Here is a 21,428-nt window from a genome sequence, read left to right as displayed (position 1 = left end):
CAGCTCGACGTGGGTGGCGTAATCCTGCTGTTGGAAAATGGGATCATTTATTCCTTCATTTCTCTGCCTCGTCTGGCATTTGACTCCTCTTGGGTTTCCGGTTCCAGAGTTTTGGTTTCTTGTTTCTCGAGCATGGGCCAGGGGATGGCGTTCGGACGGAAGGGAAACACTTGCAGCAGTGAGATGGTGTAATGTCATGCCTTCCAGACCCAGTGTCCTTTTGTGTCCTTGAGATCATGCTTTTCCTTGAGTGGTTTGCCTCTGGAACGTCTCCCAGCCTCTGTCCCCAGGGAGGCAAACCCTTTCCTCTTGTCGGGGCCACATTGTCCAGCAGATCAACCGAGTGGGAAAAAGGTCCTGCCCAGACACACCTTCTCACTCTGATGCTTGGCTTTTACCAACCTGGAGTGATTCTGTTGCCGAGTCCAAACTCGTTCTGCCTCCCACGTGACAGGCCAATAAATCGGGAGATGAGGTGTTGGGGCAAGGAATAGCGACTTAATTCGGAAAGCCGGCAGACCGAGAGGGTGGCAGACTAATGTCTTGAGAGCCATCCTGCTCTGGTCAGAATGCAGGCTCCTTTTATACAAAACAAAACAAAACAAAACAAAACAAAACAAAACAAAACAAAACAAAACAAAACAAAACCAAACCAAACCAAACCAAACCAAACCAGGGGAGGGGGCGTGGTTGGTTGTTGCAGACTTCTTGGTGCAGGAATCCTTTGTTCCTGCAGCTGTCCACATGGGCCAGCTCATGGTGCTCCTGCAAAACCTCCAACGAAACAAATGTTATTCTCTGTTCTGCAACTTGTTACGTTTACGTGAGTGCAGAGCTAGCGAGACAAAGCCTATAAAACAGGGCACGGGGTTCAGGCCAAAGGAACACATCTGATATGGAGTCAGATTTGTTCTCCTCTAGTACAATTCCGGAACCTTCACCGCAGGCAACAGTATCAAGTGACCCTGGGGTTTGGTGGCAACTTGAGCCGTCCCCCCAGCGAGGCAGACCAGCTGTCTTGCTTGCTGCCCTGCCCACCTTGTATTTTGTTTCTCTTATAGCAAAGAAAAGGCTTATGTGAAAACTTGATATCCACGCTGTGTAAGTAGAATTGTGCAAACAATAAAGGTTAAAAAGTTTTTATTCCAACAATCTAAGCGCACAGTATATTTACCTTAACTAACTGATGACAGTGTATTTTTATTTTAGTTTATCAGATGGCTTTTTATTTTAAGAAGCTGAACGTTTTCTTTAGACTCAATGCACACCAAGTTGCATTTCAATAAATGCTGTGAAAACAAAGGTAACCTCGGGGAAAAAAGAAGGGAAACAATTTGCAGGCAACGTATGTGTGCTTGTGGACATCTCAGATAGAGTTACCGTTACATTCGTAACTTTTCGTTATTCCATACCATAACGTCAGATGACTTTCTGCTTTGGTGGTGGCCCTTACGTACTTTCTGACGAGTTGATTTTGGTAGACCGAGGATGCCCATTAAGTGAGGTAGGTACCTGGAGAGACACACTCAGCACACACGTGCATGTCCATCTGGGCCACTACACGCAGGTGCGTGAGAGAACCCACACGCCCTTCTGCATGGTGCTACTCCCCTCCCTCCCTGTGGACGAGGACTGACGTGTACTGGGGGCACTGAGGGTGTCCTTCCAGGGGCCGTGAGGGTTTGGAGGAGAGGATACTTTTGTACTGGACAAGGAGAGGAAAAAATAACCAGGATTGGCTTCTGCAGCTCTGTGTGCACTTGTTCTGGAAAGCTACCCCAAAAGTGATGCACGTGGCTGCACCTCTAACTGCGGGCTGTGGTTTGCAGCCAGCCCTGCAGGTCATGTGGCCTCAACCGTATAAAGGTGTGGATCTGACCTGTAGGCAAATGAGGAGATGGTAGCCGGCAAGGGAAGGAACAGGGACAAAGCTCCGGTCTGAAATCGCTGGCCAGCATCCTCCCGCCTGACTGCCTGCCTCACAGCCGCCGTCTCTGCCATGAGCTTGGGGACGCCTTGGCAATTGTTGATCAAGATTTGACTATTACTTTAAATACTATTATCTTGTCTCCACTGGGTCAATTTGTTTTCCAAAGAAAGGCACCCTTGTTGCTTTTGGCCCAGGGAGAGTTTCCAAGCTAAATAAATTCCTCCCAAATAGTAGGGAGTTTGCTTTTAGTCCCTACGGCGTCTGCGGCTGTCAGTAAAACACGCCAATCCCTGGAGAAGACATTTAGATCAGCTAAGAGAGATGCGCCACTATTATGTTTTCTTTCTTTATTTATGGGAGTACAGTTGAGCTACAATATGATAGTAGTTTCAGGTGGACAACGTGGTGATTTGATGTTTTTCATAAATTCCACACCTTCCCAAGTTCCCCCTGTGTTATTGACTTGTGTTTCCTCTGCTAGTCATGACATCCCTGTGATTTATTTATCTTTGTAACTGGTCGTTTGTAATCTCCTAATCCTTTCATTTAAATTTCAAATTTCTACTTAGTCCTGAAATTCTGACGCTGTGGACCTTGCCTATATCACCCTTTCGTGCATACTGAAGATAATTTTGCATCCTTGAAACTAGCTGTTTTCAGCTGACCGCCGTGAACCCAGGTGATCCAAGATACCCCCCTAACCTTTATGGCACTTCTGTTAGTTAGAATGTATTTTCCAATGGAAGGAACGCCCCCTCAAAGAAGTGTGTGACCCAGAAAGGAGGAAGGCTCCCTGATTTGGATTCTGAGTGTCAGGATCACTCACTTGGAACACCAGATCTTCTTCTTTGTGTATGTCAGATTCCGTCGGAACCGCATGGAATTGACGTTAGCTTGGACCTAAAACTGTCAAGTATTGTCACGTCCATAGGACTCCTATTGTACTTTGCATACATTCACGTTACTTCTCCTCCTAAATAGATAGTAAGCGCCTCCAAAAGGCAGAATACATTTGCTTCCTGTCCCCACGGACCTCTTGTTAGAGAAAATGGCTGGAACAGAGGATGTTCACCCTGAAGAAAGCGTCGCTTTGAGTTTGATGGCTCTTGTGTGAAACCTCACCTCTGAAGTTATGAATTTTGCAGTAAACAAAAGCCCCTTTCCCTTTGGGTGACAAAAATGACACAGAGGACAACGCCAAGGTCCTCCTTAGTGTTTTAAACACACAAACGCCACTCACATCGGTGGAGTGTTTACTGTGTGCCGGATACAACTGTCTGCTTTAGGGTATTTATTCTCATACGAATCGAGCGTTTATTTAATTCCTACTGTGTGCCCGACACTGAAGAGCGAGCCGTAGCTGGCCCTGGGGCCCCCTGCTGTCGTGGCTGCACCTTCCGGCGGGGGGAGGTGAACGCGCAGAGACGGGCTCAGGATTATAAAGTCGGTCACTGTGGTCATTAAAGTAGGATGGGGGTGGGCGGTGCTTGAGGAGGACGCAGATTAAGGAAGGAGGTTAGGACGCGCGTCTCTTCTGGGCGGCATTCGAGTAGACAGTGGACGTAAACCTTATCTGAATTTTCCGAGTAGGGCCAGAAAGTGACATTACTTATGAACGTGATTTTATAGACGTGGACACGGAGCATTAGGGCGAGGAGATGACTCGCAGTCTTCAGATGAGGCGCGGGGCTAGCAGCCTTTCCAGCTAGATTCTCTGGCCACTGCGCACAGACTGTTAACATCATCGCGACAACCGTGACGAAGGACAGAGGGCACCTCTCAGTTCTCTTTACGAGGGCATGCCCCTCCTTTTATTACCTCGTTCAGATGCCCCCGGACCGTGACTCAGGGAGCGACGGGGAGCCAGTCCTGAATGGTTTCCACGTGATCTAGAAACTCGCAGTACGGTACTTGTGATCTGTGGTGAATTAGAAAATGGTGACTCTTGTCTCAGTGGCTGGGGTCACTGGGTAACCCGGTGGACATCGGGTTTTGGGTACATTGTCGGGAGCGTATAATTAGAGTTGCTCTGCTTAGTTGTCATGGAAACAATCCTGTCCCTTCATCCCCCATCACAACCAGCTTGGCCAGGATGGGCATACTCAGTAGTGAGATGCGACAAGTCAGAAGAGATCAGAAGTTAGTAGAGAAGGACCAGGAGGAGAGGGGCTTAGAGCAGAGACAACATGGATGCATGGCCGCAGGGGAGGTGAACCTTTCGGAGGCCACTCCACTGCCTGAACCTCTGTCTTCCCTTCCCCTCCTTCTTTTTCTCTTTTCTTTTCTTTTTTCTTTCTTCCTTTTTTTCTTTTTTCTCTTCTCTTCTTTTCTTTTCTTTTCTTTCTTTCTTTGTTTCTTTCTTTCGTTCTTTCGTTCTTTCGTTCTTTCTTTCTTCCTTTCTTTTCTTCCTTCCTTCCTTTCTTTCTTCTTCCTTCTTTCCTTTCCTTTCTTTCTTTTCCTTTCCTCCTTTCCTTCTGTCCTTCCTTCCTTCCTCTCTTTCCTTCCTTTCTTTTCTGTTCTGTGAATACTGATGAACCCTTGTTCTTGACCCTGAGGCCACACTAGTAAACAGTTTACACAAATGTCTTTCTCTCCGTAGTGGGGGAGGAAGATGATAACCCAGTAAACAAATCCATGAAGAACAGAATTTCAGACTGTGATAAGAACTGTGAGAGTAACTTTAAGTGTATGATGGGGACACTTAAGCCTGCACAGCCAAGGAAGGTCTCCATGAGCATTAGGAATTCAGGGTGCTAGGGGAAAGACAGGGGGAAAAATATAGAAATGCAAAGAATAGAACAATTTTATCCCAGAGAAATATTCTGGGGTACACTTTGGGCTTTTCACCCTGTGAAATAGCCTTGCAAGTTTGCTGAAATGTAATAAACTTGACAGTAGGAGTTCAGGGTCATGCTGCAAGGAACCCAACTTTCTGTGGGGCCAGAGGGATCAGACAAGGCGCATTGCTGTAAATCCCATGTGCAGTTTCCAAAACTGGTGACCGACCAAACCGAAGAAATGTCATTTGCCAAGCAAACAAAAATGCACTGAACCTGGCAAAGAAGTGTCTTCCTACAAATTCTTGCCTTTTCATAAGCCTGACTTCTTCTTTTTTTTATTTTATTTTATTGAGTTATAGTCAGTTTACAGTGTTGTATCTCTTTCTGGTGCACAGCACAATTTTTCAGTCATACATGAACATACATATATTCATTTTCACCATGAGCTACTATAAGATCTCGACTATATCTCCCTGTGCTCTACATTATAAACTTGTTTATCTATTCTGTATATACCTGTCAGTATCTACAAACCTCAAACTCCCAGTCTGTCCCTTCCCCCCCCTCCCCGCTGGCAACCACAAGTTTGTTTTCTATGTCTGTGAGTCTGTTTCTGTTTTATATTTAAGTTTATTTGTCTCCCTTTTTTTACTTTTTTAGATTCCACATATGCGTGATATCATATGCTGTAAGCCAGACTTCTGTATTAATTTCCCTTTTGGTTAAATTGGTCAGTGGTTGGATAATTAGCTTGGTGCTTCTCATATAGAGAAGAGATGAGAGGAAAAAAAAGGGGGCAATTCCTATTAAAGCTAGAGGAAAAAAATTTGTGGAGAAATGAGACAATACTGGTGTATAAAAGTGTAGAATTTCAGAATGTAATATTACTGATGCTAAGGCAAATTGTGAGATAAGATCACATAAAAATATGTTTGCACCCCACGATATAAATTCCTCCCTATGGATTAGTTACCAAAATTGGAACACAAACATTTTCAAACACACAACCTGTGACCATATTAGGCTTGGCAGGTTGTACATGACTTTTTATATTTAAAATGTATGTGGGAGTGAAAGAAGAAAGATTTTAAAAAAAATGTATGGTTTGGAATTTTAATGAAAGAACATGTTGGAAGTAGGGGCTTTGTTCTTTTAGGGTCAGAAAATCACCGATGATGCTAAAAAACAGCCCCTCAAGCGTTAATTGGCATCCATTTGAAATCAACGCTGAACACTGAGAACCATAGCGCACGCTATCAGTCAGATGAACCTTGTAACCCCTCATTTTCCTCTGCCGAGGAAATAAGAAAGACCCATAGGGTTAGTCTGCTTAATTGGTATTTTTATTTCAGTGACGCAGTAATGAGTGTGGTTGAGTACATCCAGCATTTCCACCTGCAGCTTTCGGCACATCACATGGTGGCCGGTACGGGGCATTGGAGAGGATCAAGTTTCCCCTGGAGTTTGTCTGGGAGCCGATGCAGAGAGGGTCCCAACTCTGACTGCAGAGCGTTTCCTCCAATGTGGGTCCTAAGAGACGATCAAGGCTAGACCATTGTACCTTTGTAAGATGTTTGCTGCCATGAAACTCTCAAACAGTGCATCAGAACCACTAGGAAAAAAAAAAAAGAAAAAAGCCAGATTCCACCAGAAGCTCTCTATTCCTAAATGATAATGCCTCAGACCCTCTTAATCTACTGCGTGGTCACGTCTGTGTTGTAAGCTGTTGCTGCTGTGGGTGATTCTGATACGGTCCAGGTAAGACCGGTTTATGCGGCTGTTTATGACGCTGTTTTTTGTTGCCCTGCATTCACGTGTTAAGAGACCTGTGATGCTAAACGTTCATTCCCCTTTGCCGTGTTGTAAGTGAGGTCGGTTCTACCCTCCCCTAGACCCTCTAATGTCAGTCTGCAGTGCAGAGATCACGGCATCCTCTTGGGATTAGAGTTACGCAGAGATTTTGCTGGTATGTCTTGGAGACTGACTTTAATGATGAGGAATTGGGAGGGAAAGAAGGTGCTACATCAGGGCAAAGTTCATGTTTCTGGCTGTGGGGGCCAGTCCACGAGGGAATGGAAACCATAAGAGATTGCTCCTGAGATGACCTCAGTTCTTGTCTGTCCTCCCCGTGTTCTCCTCCCACCTCCTTTTAGGTCCCCACTGTCTTGCATCTACATGATGGTCACTCTCCCTCTCAGGAACCTCCATCTTCAGTGACGTGTCTAGAGTTATCTGTAAAAATACAGACGTGGGTAAGTGGAGGGCACAGCTCAGTGGTACAGCATGTGCTTAGCATGCGTGACGTCTAGGGTTCCATCCCCAGTAGCTCCATCTAAATAAACAAACAAACCAACCTAATTATCTGTCCCCCACAAAACCCAAAAAAACAAAAAACAAAAAATTGAAAAAAAAAGACATTAAATTGAAATACCGATGTGGTCACCTTTCTTTCCTGCTGGAAATGCTTTAGACGTTCCCTGCTCTTTACGAGTTTCGTCTCCACCCCTGCCCATCAAGTCCAGGAAGACCAGATCAGAGTCTCAGCAGACCTGGTACCCCTTCCATTCGATTCCTAACACACTCAACCTTCTCCGTGAAGTTTTCTGTCTCTGCGCTGCTCACGGGGTAACTACGTCCCCTCCAGCGTGCCCTTCTCGGTAACTTCCAAAGGCTCTGATTTATCTTACGTCTCTTGCTTCCGTGGCAGCGGTCTTGCCCGTACACGTGTGGGCTGCTGGGCGCACCAGCCCAGTACCTGGCCTGCAGCAAGCTCTCCAGAAGTGATGGTGTAGCTACCAGAGCTCCCTCTGCTCGCACACGTTTTCCTGAGCACCTTTCCTCTGTACCGTGAGCGTCGGTTCTCCGTGAGTCAGTCTGAATTACAGACGTGCAGTCATACAGACTTCGGTTTCATTCTTCCTTCCTGATTTCACTCCCTTCTCCTGCCTGGTCAAGGGCTGCTAATTGGCTGTCTCTGCTTCTCCGTCACTTCATTGGTATAATCCTGTTAGGCGGCCGTGCTGTCTGCTGTTGCTATGATGATTTGAATGGGGTCAGACTTTAACAGTATCGGCAGGTAACATAGTGACAAGACCTTCACTCCCTTGCATGAGAATCTGACCTTTGTTTGACTGTCTGGCTCTGTTCACCTTTCAACCAGTTGAAGGGCAGGGCAGTAATGATCGTGGTCACTTGCCTTACCATACAGTGGTCACCATTGCAGGAAAGTGCATCTGGGACTGGGTAGAACCATGAAGAACTACAAGAATTCCACAGGCGATGTTACAACCTTGGCTTCCCTGAGGGCAATGTCTTGGGTAACTGCCATGTTCACTCTGGGGATCCTGGGAGCTCTGCTTCTGGGGTGTTTGTAGGCAATGTTGGCTCCTGTGAAGCCAGGAGTTCCTACACCAGGGAGAAGCTAACCCCCATGTGTGTGGACCTCGTAGAGATCTTGTCTCTTGGCATCTAAGTGGCCACCTGTGGAGTCAATAGCTCCCAGATGCCTGCTGCAGCCCTGCTGACAAGCTCCAGCTCCCTGTCCTCTGTCCTTCTGAGTTGGCTGGTGCCCTGCTGACCTTGGATGGTCTCCTGACCATGCATGTTCAGTTGGACCTAGGAAGACCCCCCCACTGGGCATTAACACCGAGCAGAGTGCTGGCTCAGCAACCCGTTTCCTCTCTGATACCTCTTCCCTGCTTGGAAAGCCCTTTAGTTCTAACTTAGTCATCACTTCTCAGACCCAGCTCAGCCTTTACATCTTGCAGTAGTCTTTCTTGATCTCTCACCCCACACTTTAAAAGTTTTTTCTACCTGTGTCTCCTCATTTCACCCTTTCCTAGTTGATGATGCAGTTTCTTATATATTGTCTGATGACTGCCCCTCCAGTCACCACCCTTGCGTATTTCACCCTCACCTGCATCATGCACTCCCCGAGGGTAGAGACCATGCCTTACTCATCTTCCTTCTTCAAAGCATCAAATACCTCAATGGCACAATAAATTTTCTTTTGTGAGCCTCTCTTCTGTTCTGTTGGCGCACAGTGACACAAATTTGGCAAAGGTGGCATAGGTCCTCTGGTGAAAATTTGACCATCTGGGACAATGCTAGAATAGATCGTAAATCTCAAGTCCAACTGTGTGTATGTTATCCTAATTTTAAAATATATGAGCTTGGCGCTATTGCTGTCAGTCTGTATGATTCATTAGTTCATTCCAACAGCAAATATTTATCAAGTTCCTTATCTGAACAAAGCAGAGTCATAACTGCTATTGGGGAAAAATGGGGGCAAAAAAACCCCCCAATTTATAGAGTAAGAGAAATAAAATATGGATGACGTTAACTTTCAGACAAGGCAGGGGGATGATTCTGGACTTGTGCTGTGCGGATAAAGAGGAGGCTTAATGCTGTTTAGATTGTAGCACAAGGAAGGAAGTCATAAAAAGGTGTTGTTTTGACTGGCTTTTAACATACACATCAAAAGGAGGCTCTGGGATTCACAGATAACTCAAAGTATATTGGAAAGCTTACCTGATGACTAGAAAAATGGAGGAGTTCCTTAGAAATAGTGCCGTTGGAGGGCTGTTAGTCCCCGCTCAGAAACTCACACCTGTGGTCTTCAGTAGTTCCATTTGTTTTGCAGGGAAAAGAGAAAGACAAGGTGGAGAAAAATGTCCCTGACAGGTAGATTATTCAGGCAGCAAAACCTCCCTCAAACCCCAGGGAAATCCGTCTCCAGCTTTCTCTTGCAGTCCCCGAGAGTAAGAGGACGCATACACCCTCCACGCTATCCTGTGGACCAGTACCTATCTCAGCTCATGGGGGAAAAAAAGGGGGGGAAAGAACACGAGTTTGCCAAGGATGTTTCTGTAGTCTTTGGGTAGTCTTCAGCTGTCCGTGGTGCTGAATTTGTAGCGGCAGTGTCACATTGACGAGCCAGATCCCTGGACTTCTCCAAAGGCTCATTGGGTGCTACTTCAATTTCACGCAGCCAGGCTATTGTCTATAAAGCAGTCTCCCCAAGCATCTTCATTAATGACGGGTGGGAGACCCTGCTGGCCCTGTTAAAATTCAAATCCTGCTCATGGCAGAGTGAGGCCAGGATTTCAACACACATCCAGATATCCGTCCAGCCACATGCAGCGCACAGTGTATGTGTCCGTGATGTTATGCTGTACAACAAGGTGCAGAGCAGCTGCCTGTGTTCAGCACTGGGATGACATCAGTCTGATTAGGGCTTCCCTCCCAATCACAATGGCAAGAAGCACAAACCTGCAAACCTGTAACATGCCTGACTCTTCAGGATCTGCCTTCCTTGTGGTAAGAACAGTTCTCTATTAGTCTTTTGCTTCACTGCTTTTAGATTTCGTTCCAGAGGCACATTTTACTATTGTTATAAAGGCTTTAACTTTAAGTTTAAACTAATCTTAAATGGACACATTTTTGGCTCCCGCCACCATGAATATACCATCTCTTGGCTACAATGATTAACTTCTTAATTGTCATGAAAATATGGTGCCTTTGGTCCCAAATGGTTTCTTACTCTCTCAGGCAAAGATTTCATATGAGCTAAGATAAGACTTGGGTTTCATATGAATACATTTTAAGGTTTTCCAAGAAAGAGAGAGTTTCTCTGTCCAAGCTTATGGGAAATCTGTATTGAGTGAAAAAAACCAATACCGTTAAAATATATTGTATTGACATTTGAGAAATAACTGAGTTTTCAGTAAAGCCAGCAGTTTTAGTAGTTAAAGTTGTGTTTCTAACATCTTCATATTCTTGTTTTAAGGGTTATATACATTTTTGTTTGTTTGTTGATGGAGGTCTTGTTTTTGCTGTTCACCTGTCCTGCTACGGTGGAAACCTCTCAAGAATAGGGTGTTGTCTTATTTAACAGGTGGTGTGGTGTCAGGCACCTAGAGGGGAAAAAAACTTCATGAATATTAAGCGTGAGTTAGTCGATGATTGTAGTGGCTTTCTGTTGTATTACATTCATGTGTCTTTCACTCCCACATCATTATTTTCCATCTAGAAACTAGAATTCTACTTCATTATCTCAGTACATCAGGTATCCAGATAGTGTTCCTCCATTTTGCATTTCAGGATGAATAAAATTATTAGAAATGTTCACAGTAAGGCTTCTCACCTCAGCAAAGGGCGGATCTTGTTATGATGAGAAATAACATCAGTGTAACTGATGGGATCTTCTCTAAAATGATTAAACATGGTTTATGGATTCTGTTTCTGAATAAGCTACTGGATCATGAGATGTATTTCCAAGTGATGTTTTTTAAACTGTTAAATTTAAGTTTGACTTTCTGTAAGATAATCTTCTGAGATTTGAAATCCACAAGAAAATAAATGACTGATATTAATCAGTGATCTTTCACCTTCTTTCATAACAGCAATTGACAGTTACTTTTGTCTTTTTGCGGGCAGAAGGGAGGTAATTAGGTTTTGTTTATTTATGTATTTTTTTAATGGAGGTACCGGGGATTGAACCCGAGATCTTGTGCATGCTACGCATGTGCTCTACCACTGAGCAATTACTTTTGACAAAGTTGTTACTTTCATAATACTATTTTCTGATCCGGATCTTCCTTGTTATTAAATTTTTATTCAACTTTGTTCCCATAAGTCTTATCCCTTCAATGCTTGCACCAGAACTGTGTCGAATTCTTTTCTGTCTCCCTTGCACTTAAGCTGGATACCGCTCACTACTGGAGGTTAGATAAATCTCGGTAATTTGGCTGGATTCCTTGTGGTGGAATGTTCACCTATGCTGTTGCTCTCAGATGAAGGGTGTAATGAATTAGAAAAGTGATCTAAGCTTGGTTCAGTGACATTCAGGCATTAAAATGGAATTACCTCTTCAGAGCAAACCTGTCCTTTGAACTGGACGCACCTTGGTCAGCTTTCAATACACTTTCCCAACCTGCCTGTAGTCAGGGGGCATCAGAGATGAATGGGGCCAGGAAGACACCTGAGGACTCATACAGGGACTCTTTCAGAGGAAGCTTCCTTTCTGGTAATAAAAGGGGCCCGTACATTTTTCGCCAACTACTTCCCTTCCGTTCACCTGGATGGGGGTGACGTGATCTCATGTCAGGAGCTGCAAACCTGAGGACGAAGTAGAAACTGAGTGCCAACCCTGGCAGGGTCGTGAGATGGAAAGAGATGACCTGGGCTCCTGTGGGCATCATTGACAAGCTGAGCCACAAGCATCTATCACTGGCTTTCTAACTGTCAGGTTAAAAATATCTTCTTCTTCTTTCATAAAGTTCCCAATTTAGGCTTTCCAGTACACACTGCCGGATACTCCTTAACTACGATTGTGGGCTTTAATCAGAGATAAGATGTCGTGCGCTACCATAAAACTGTATGGTAAACACAGCGAGACTGGATTTGAAAATACAGATCCTACACAGCAGAAAATGCCGTGAAGATACATGGATGGATTATTGGGGATTTGAAAAAGGGTATTTCTTTTGTTTCAGTTTTGAAGCAAAAGAAATGGCGCCAAAAGACAATTTCTCCTCTCTTTTGCTTTAGAGAGGAACAGAATCTCGTAGACCTGAGAAGAGGATTATCACTACAGTGTTCATATAAATGAGTGATTCCAGCGTGAGCCTGCATGCCACTTGTATCCATCTGTTTCAATTTTTTTGGCAAACAGAGTAACGATTAGAAATGTGTGTAAGTCATAAAAATAATAACATGAAATGCAGATCATCCCAAATCCCCTAGGCATTCCCCCTGTGAGAGGAGATCTGTGATATGGGGTAACTGGATTATGGAGAGCTCGCCTACCCAGGCAAGTGCTTGGAGATGTGCCAGGACCTGGTGTGTACCTGGACTGTAACACAACATGGTCATGGAAGTAGACTCCAGTGACCACAATCCAACTCTAATACAGGAATGAAGTAGACTAAAAGACAAAACTTTTATCATAAGCGTGTGTGTGTGTGTGTGTGTCTGTCCATCCGTCCTCCGGGGTTGAGGTGCCAGAGTAACCACTGCTATGAAAATAACAGTGGCAGAAAGATAAGACAAGGAATGGTCCAAGCAAGAAGAAAAAGATGAGAAGAAAGAGAAGGTAGGAAGGAGAATTGGCATCTCTGGAGGATAGGAGGACCTCAGGATCATCGCACGCAGTGTACTTATAAGAAAGAAGCCAAAACTCACCAGCGACCCACGTCTGTTTGTGGATGAACACTGAGAATGGTAGTCGTGGGCGGATGAGGGACGGTTGTCAACTTGCATGCCTCCTGAGACTTTTCTTAATCCAGATTGTCTGCATTTGCTTGTTTATTGTCTTGAGTGGCATTTAAACAGTGAAAGGGAATGTCAACTGGGTAAAGCCATGCGGAAAAAAAAAATACCAAGGGTCTGAAGAGGGCATGCAGAGAAGAAAGTGGAAGATAAATAGACAGGCTCTGAGACCAACATGAAAGTGCATGGCCAGAAAATGGACTTCTCTTTCTACAGAAGAATTGCAGAGGACAGAAATGATAGGACACTGAACATCTGAAAAGTAGAGGACGTTTGTAAGGAAAGGTAATCACTGAGGAAGAAGAACACATGGAATCATGTTACATATCCGAGTAGAACAACCCCGGATGGGAGTGGCAAACATCACATCTGATTCACCACTGTGTTAAAACATAGATACCTGACTCAAATCTTTGCTGATATATCTGAGCACTAAACACTAAAACTGGTACAGAGAGTGCTGTTGAAAAATAAGCTTTATACCCCTGCAAAGGAAAAAGTTTTAAAAAATTAAAAAATGAGTATTATACTTAAAAATCAATCTTAAGTATAATTTGTTGGAACCATCTATTCTGTTTCCTAGCTGAATGTAGAATTGTTAAAAACATATTTGGCATGTTTTATTTTGTTGTTTTTGTTGTTGTTGGCATTTTTAAATGAGGAATTTAATTACTTGAAAAAGCAGCCTTAAAAAACCAAACAAATAACCTTAGTGAGTCAAGAAGCATAAGAGAAAATTTTAGGCACCAAAAAAATTGAGGCCATGTTTTCTGACCCATCCTACGTGAGTTGGATGGAGAATTTTTTTTTTTTTTTTTTTTTTTTTTTTGCAAAGAACAGATTCCATTTTGGTGCACCAAAGCAAAATTTCCAGAACGTCTATATTGAAATCAGCTTTGAAGAGGAAGCCCTGGCTGTATGGTAGACATCCTATTCAAGTATTCAGTTACTTAACTCCCAACTATCTCATCCTCCCTTGAAAAAAGCTTGGGTGATAAAATATGATTAAAAGTGATCATTGTGTGTAGTTCAATTCTCTGTTGTCCTTTGTTTCTTATTCTTTTTTTTTTTTTTTTTTACTTTTCTGTATTTTCCTGAAGTTCGGAATTGAACATGTAGGACCTTCTAATCATAAGCAGTGATGACTTTTTTTCTTTGCCAGTCCATTTGCGTCTTAGTAGTTTCCACACCCTCTTGATCTCCTGTGCATTTCTGCTTCCTTCCACTGCACAAACTCTATTCTGTTGTTGACTCCACTGTATGTTTCTGTTTCCACTTACATTCCCTGTGCGCACGCACACACACACACACACACACACACACTTCACCAAAGAGACTGCTGCTCTGTGCCTTCCTCTCCCTGATCATGCTCTCTATGTAGATCTCAGCATGCACCTGCCTACCTGGTTCTAAGGTGAGATAATCATACACGTGTTTCCTGGAAATGGAATGGCACCCAGGAGAAGGTCGGCACATCTCTTCTGGAAGGGAAACCTCTTCTCTGAGGAACAGCAGAGGTTCACGGGTTTTCAGAGGCAAGGTAGCCTTTGGTCCTCCTGTGAAAGACGGAGGCTGGCTTCATCATCCTCCAGAAGCTATTCCCAGATGTGCAGCTTCATTACCCATCTGCTGTAAAGCAGAGAAAATGTTGATAAAATCGTGACACAGGCGAACCCTGCTTTTGAAGATTCTTTTAGGACTCTTAAGACTTCATGAGAAAAGAGCTGGGAGGAGGTAGGCACAGAATGGGGTGGAGGTGACAGAAATAAAAGCACAACCCTTTGAAAACCAGAGAATATATGCAGTTCATCAAATTGTTACATGTCTGTGCAGAAGGGCTATAGACTCATTGGTGACATCTCAAAATAGGACAGCGAAAGTGAAGATATGTATGTTCATGTCTGACTGAAGCATTGTGCTGCACACCAGAAACTGACACAATGTTGTAAACTGACTATACTTCAATTAAAAATATATATATATATATATATAGGACAAAAATAGGGAAGAAATAAAAGGAACTGAAATATCAGTTCACCGGTGATAAAAAGCAGGAAGCCAAAGGAGCAAATTAAGGTGAAGCCACCTGCAGCACTGGAAGCAGCCGTCTGAGCCATGCCTCGGTAACCTTGGAAGGACGTCTCAAGTATTTCTGTATTTGGTGAAACTCCTTCTGTACAGTTTCTCGACTTGTCCTTTGTTGATCATCACTTCCCCTAACCTGAAGATTCAACTTTTCAAGTAAACGAGTCTCTAACATTTTTAAACATTCATTTTTTATGCTTTATGCATCAGTATAGCAGTGTGTATAATTTCCCCCCAAAACAACATTCACATCATAGTATCTTTTAATAATTGATTTTTACTATTGATTCTTCCAACCAGTATCTTAGTGCTCAATGTGTGTTCGGTATTGTTCTAGGCATTGTAGACTGCATCCTTGTCAACACAATAGAGAAAATTTCCTGCCTCATGAAATTTATATTCTATGCAGGGGATGGAAAATAAACTTAAGAATTAGATATGTTCTGTGTTATTTGGGGGAAGCGATGAGCGCTATGAAAAAAACAGAAGAGGATAAAGTAGATTAGGACTGCCGTGGAAAGTGCAGTTCTAAGTAGGGTGGTCAACATGCACCTCACTGAGAAGTGAGAATGTGAGGAAAGAATTGAAGGAGGTGAGGAAGGAAGCCTCGCCTGAAAGGCGTCCCAGGCGGAAGGTGCAGCCAGCACAAAGGCCCTGGAGTGGGAGGGCTTACAGCTGCATTAACCAGTAAGAGTGAAAGGGATCAAAGTGGGATGAGACCATGAAGAGCTTTGACTTTAATTGTGAGAACAAAAGGAGAACAATTAGAAGAATAAGGGGTGGTGAGTTCACTTCAGCTGCCTTGTCAAGACGAGGCCACGGGGCAAGAGCAGAAATCAGGGGACACGTTAGAAGGTGAACGCAGGAGTCAACATGAGGAACTGTGACTGCACGTTTAGGATGGGAGCAGTGGAGATGGAGAGGAGAAGTCACTGGCTATTTTGTTGTTGTTGTTGTTGTTGTTGTTGTTATATATTTTGAAAATAAGGTTTGTAGGTAATTTGGATGTGGAATAAGAAAGGAGTCCAGTGTTTTTTATTTAAGCTCCAGAAAGGAAAGAGATTCCAGACAAATGAAATTGGAGAAAGGAGAAAACCTTGAAAATTCACTGAGGTTTGAAAATTTGAGTTGGAAGTGTATGTGGGACGTCACAGAAGAGATGTCCCATAGGCAGGGGGATGTCAGCATCTGTAGCTCAAAGGAGACATCTGTGCTAAAGAAAAGAATATTGGACTAGTCATTGTGGACGTTATTTAAGGTCAGGAGAGTGAATGAGGTCACCAGGAGAGTTCTGGAGATAGAGCAGAGAAGTCAAAAAAGGTCACCAACGTAGCAACCTGGAAGTTACTGGTAATTTTTACTAGAGCAGTAGTCATTTCGGAAGAGTGTTGGCTGCACAATCCTGGTTGGAATAGGTTTAATAGAGAATGCAACGTTGGAATTGGAGTTGGGGTATCGAGACAACCATTTTGGGGAACTTCTCTATAAGAGAGCAGAGAACTCGGCAGCAGCTGGAGGGATATACAGACCCAAGAGAAAATGACTGTATTTCCTTCAGGATGGAAGGTCTGCATGCAGCAGCTATGAGCGAGAGGCATGTTGTGTCAGTCAGTTTAACTTAAGTTATGCTGTGTTAACAAATGTCCCTGATCATAGAAAAGCTCTTCCATAGCTTGTAATAAACTATAATGAAAAAGAATATGAAAAGGAATATATATATACATGTATACGTGAACCACTGCGCTGTACTCCAGAAACTAACACCACATTGTGAATCAGCTGTAGCTCAATGTTTTAAAACAGAAAGAAAGAAGAATGATGCAGGGAAATTGAGGGTATATGCAAAGTTACGACTCTATGACTCAGATAAGGAAAGATCAAATATCATTATCAGCATCGTGGAAATGATAAGAGAATGAAGCAAATTTATTTGCCGGTTTTCACAGGTTGCCTGTTTCCCATACCATTCTCCACGTGTAAGTTAGAACAGCTTTCAGGGTTTGCCCTAAAATGTGAACCATATAGATTCATTTTTTTTTTCCTGTTTAAGTATCGTTGATTTGCAATGTTGTGTTAGTTTCTCATGCACAGCACAGTGACTCAATCACACACATATATATATTCCTTTTCATATTCTTTTTCATTATAAGCTATTGCAAGCTGTTGAATATATTTCCCGTGCTGTACAGTAGATTCTTGAAACGAAAGCAGTAAATAAGAGAAAGGAGTGAAGATACATTTTTGTGTTTTCCGTAATTAAAGTGGGTGCCTCAGCTGCTTATGAGTAGGAAGGCATTTGAAGTGGAAGAAATTTGTCATGTGTTCAGTTTATGCCCAAGAGTAGTGAGATGAAGTCAGCTGTATGATCAGCTTGGTGATGCATAAACCTATCCGATGTTTTCTTGAAGTGTCTTGTCTCAGGGAAGAGTCCTTGTGCCATCTTGAAGAAAAAAGAAAAAAAGACTTGGTATCATGAACATAAACAAGATAGGAGAGCGATGCTATATATCGTGCAGACAGAAAGTGGCAAAAAAAAAAAAAAGTGTCTTCTCAGTAAATAAGTGGCTGGCTTAAATTCTCATCATTTTGGGTCCAGATCTTATCCTGGAGTCTCGGCTGAAGTCGGCCTTCACCACATGGCGTGCTGTGACATGTGCTTATCCTTTAAGCAGAAAGCATTTGTTGACAACACACCACGCGCTGCAGGAAGGCAGATGCTGCAAAAGGAACACGGGTTCCCAAGAAGCTTCACATCTTGTTGGGAAAACCACCCAGACTGTAATTAGGGATTAAGAGAATGTGTAATTAACTGCCAGCGTGTTGCGGGGTCGGGGCGGGGCGGTGCATAATTAGAGGAGAAGGCGACACAGATGTCTGAAGGTGCTGAGGGTAGGTTTTAGACAATAACGGAGGATGGAGGGGAACACCACCCACGTGGGCTGAACTCGTCAGGGAGTGCTTTGGGTTTCTCTTGTGTTGTTCCCCTCTCACCCGTGTTCTTTGAGTTCGATGCTCTTCCTGTGAATGGTAGCTTTTTCGGAGCATCTCTTACTTTCTCAGAGAATTGCTCCACCCCGTAGATGGAGAGGTTCATTCACAGCTACACAGTGACCTTGAATTTCCATTCCACTGGTAGGCAGAGGGGAGCTACCAGTGAAACCGAATCACATTGACCGCCTTTCCGAAATCTGCCCACGTACACGTGTAAGTCCATGGGGTCCGCTGCGTGTGTTTTGTGAGCTAATTCTAGAACCTAATTCACTTTGATCAGTAGCCTCATGTGGTTTCCGTGTCTTGCCTTCACAATCAAACATCTCCGTGGTTCATCTTTCAGTAGACCATAGGTCAGGTAATTTGGGATGACACTTGTATTAATCTTCAGTGATTCATCCTGTACTAGAGGTAAACACATCCGTCTTGTTAAATCCATAGCACGGTTGTCTTTTGTTATTTTAAGCAGGTTAGGCAGGTGGCGTAGACAAGTGAGGTAGATTGTGTACACAGACCACGTATAAGACGTACAAGTGTTGTGCCCAGAATCCACCTTGTGTTTAACTATGTTATGTTTTTTTAATTGAGTTATAGTCAGTTTATAGTGCTGTGTCCATTTCTGGTGCACAGCACAATTTTTCAGTCATACATGAATATATATATGTTCATTTTCATACACCTTGTGTTTAAAATCATGTTTAATGACTCTAATTACAAGTGAAATCTTGTATCAGTCATGCAGTTTGAGTCCCTTATTTCTTAAATAACTGTTAATGTAATACGTCTTTTCCTTAAAAAAAAACCCATAATACTCCCTTTGTCTGTCAAACACTAAACATAAAAATCCCTAACAGGTGGGTCATTTTCATACACCTTCAAAATACGCGAGTCAGTATTTCAATAGCAGACTTTTAACAAAATAACTGCTTCCATATTTGTTTGCTTTCATTTTTTGGATCAGATAATTAATTTTTATGCAGTTTTGAATCCTCTCTGTGTAGTGAATTGAGGCAAACAGGTATTCGTTTTCTTCAATTGACAGCTGAATACCTGGAACATATTACATTATGTTTTGTGTGCGTAGATTTCCAAATTGTCTACAGCAAATGGCAGCTGTTACAAAACTATCTTAGACTGTAACGAGTCACGCATCCGAGCCGTCGGTGCTTCAAATTGTACGTGTGTTAACACGAGAGTCCACCTTCCGTGAATGGAAAACCTCTTTTTCTCTTCTTTGTGACCGTTGACACCTGAAATTCTGCCCAGAACACCAGGCGTCTGTGTCCTTTTGGACACTTTCCGTGTGTCTGCAACATCTTTTTGGGACTGATACTTGAAAATTTGAAATGTGCATTACCCCATGTCTCCAAATCTTATCTCGTGCTGATGAGTTTTAGGTGCACTTTTTAGACGGGAACTTGATTGCAGCTGGCTAACATCCTATGCTGAGTGTTTCGCTGAGTTACTTTTGGGTCCCCTGGTGGCATTTTTTTCGTTTATTGACTTCCACTGTTCACGCTACTAATTTGGAAGTAGAATCTTCTTTGCTGTTGTCCTGGTTAACAGTCCTGTCAGTTTATGTATCCATCTCCCCGTGGGTCACATCATGTAATTAATTACAGAAAAAAAAGTTAAGTACGTTGTATTCAAATTAGAACCTTGAGCCTGCATGGATATGAATGAAGTTAAATTAGCCGGCCGGTCTGCAGTTCCGTGTTTATGAAGTCTCTGATCTGTACCCAGATACCTGTGCATTTTAATGATGTTTAAATATGAAAAATATATCTCCACCTGTCTGTCTGTCTATCAACCATTTTATTTGTCTGTCTGTCTATCAATCTATCATTCTGTCTAACTCTATCCATCTATCAATCCATCATTCTATCAAGACACTTTGTAATTTAATCTCTTTGATAAACGGTTACTATGTTATTCACTAATCCTTATTCTGAATAATTTTGAGCCTCTTAATGGTTTCCACCACGACTCTGCTCCTCTTCTGGGTGTCCGTCTAGGCGTCTCAGCCTTCGTATACTTGAGAATTGTTGGCGGGTCCCACGACCCCCAGCGTGGTCCTCGCTCCTCGAACCTGATTCTGCAGAATCGCACTACCTCTCAACAGCCAACCAAATCCCTTTTCCTACTACCAGGTTCCCGGAGCCGCTTTTCCGACGTTGGGAAAACACTGCTGCTCGGTGCAGGCAAAAACCCACGGCACGTGGCGGGTCACTCCGTCAACATCACGCAGCTGCCTTTTTCGGCATGCTTTGTTTTCTGCCATGATCCTGTGATGACACGACCTGTTTATTCTCACCACCTGAACGCTTTAGATCAGCACCCCTGCTCCCGTAAGTGTCTCGTCCTGTTGTCTTGGTTTTCCTACGCAGCTCCACATCGTTAGCAATATCCATAGCATCTCTGGAGACACTGCCCGATAGCGGAGGAAGGTGCTGCTCTTCAGGCCGATCCGATCACCGCTGACACTGGCTTGGATTTAGGAGTTGTCTGTCTCTTTCCACTGGCGTTTGCCAGTAGCCTCCTTTTCTTGGTGACCTGTGAAATATTTTCTCGTCACACCGGGCTGGTCCCAATCTGCTCCATGTTGCTCAGCCTGTCAACTCATAATGTCCAGCTAAAAGATGGTAATGCATTGTTGGCCTGGGTCCCTTCCTCTCTGCCTAATTGCTCGTTTTCAAAGCAATAGGTCACGTTGCACGCCATCATTTCCCTGTCCAGTTAACCCGTGCTCCCCCGGCCGGTCTAATACGGAGGTTGACCCTTCTTCCTTCAGCCCAAACAAAACAAACCAGAAAACAAAACAAAAACAAAACAAACAAAAAAGCCCTTGCATGACACTGAGCTTTGCTTCTTTTGCAATCTCTTAGGCTAAGGTTCACTTCACATCACACTTGTCCATCTTCCCACAGCGTGAACTTGTCCAGGGGAAATGATAGCTCTTCACTGATGGCATGGAAACCCTTCGTGTGGGTTCAATAAAACAGAAATAGGTTATAAACAACAAGAGAACTCCATCCGCCGTATGGGATGTTGCTGGCATTTAAGAAGTTTAACACTCGCCTGGCTCTTTGCCTCGAGAGGGTCTGTCCTTTCGTCAAGAAGACTTGAAGAATTAAGTGGGTAGAAGGCTGGATTTGGACTCCAAGATGGCAGCAGGAGGAAGACCAAAGGGCAGGTGCTCAACACCAGTTTTCTCCTGCCCCGTGAGGAATGTAGCTGTTGGCCCCCAGCCTTCCTTCACGGCAGAGTGGCCGACGCTCCTCAGAGTGATGTGGGCTCATGACCGTTGGGAAACTGGAAATGGTTCTATTGATCCCATGGAAGAACCACAGAAGTCTGCAGACAAAGACAAA

The 21,428-nt window shown here is 43.6% G+C and overlaps 1 protein-coding gene across 4 annotated transcripts in view; it reads left to right on the top strand.

The window, feature by feature from the left end:
• NLGN4X (neuroligin 4 X-linked) overlaps positions 1-21,428 on the top strand; it is a 539,607-nt gene that overhangs the window by 370,656 nt on the left and 147,523 nt on the right. The gene's annotated exons all lie outside the window — the stretch shown is intronic.

Source organism: Camelus bactrianus, chromosome X (assembly GCF_048773025.1).
Source record: "Camelus bactrianus isolate YW-2024 breed Bactrian camel chromosome X, ASM4877302v1, whole genome shotgun sequence".
Classification (NCBI taxonomy): Eukaryota; Metazoa; Chordata; class Mammalia; order Artiodactyla; family Camelidae; genus Camelus; species Camelus bactrianus.
This window is presented reverse-complemented; position numbering and strand designations above follow the sequence as displayed.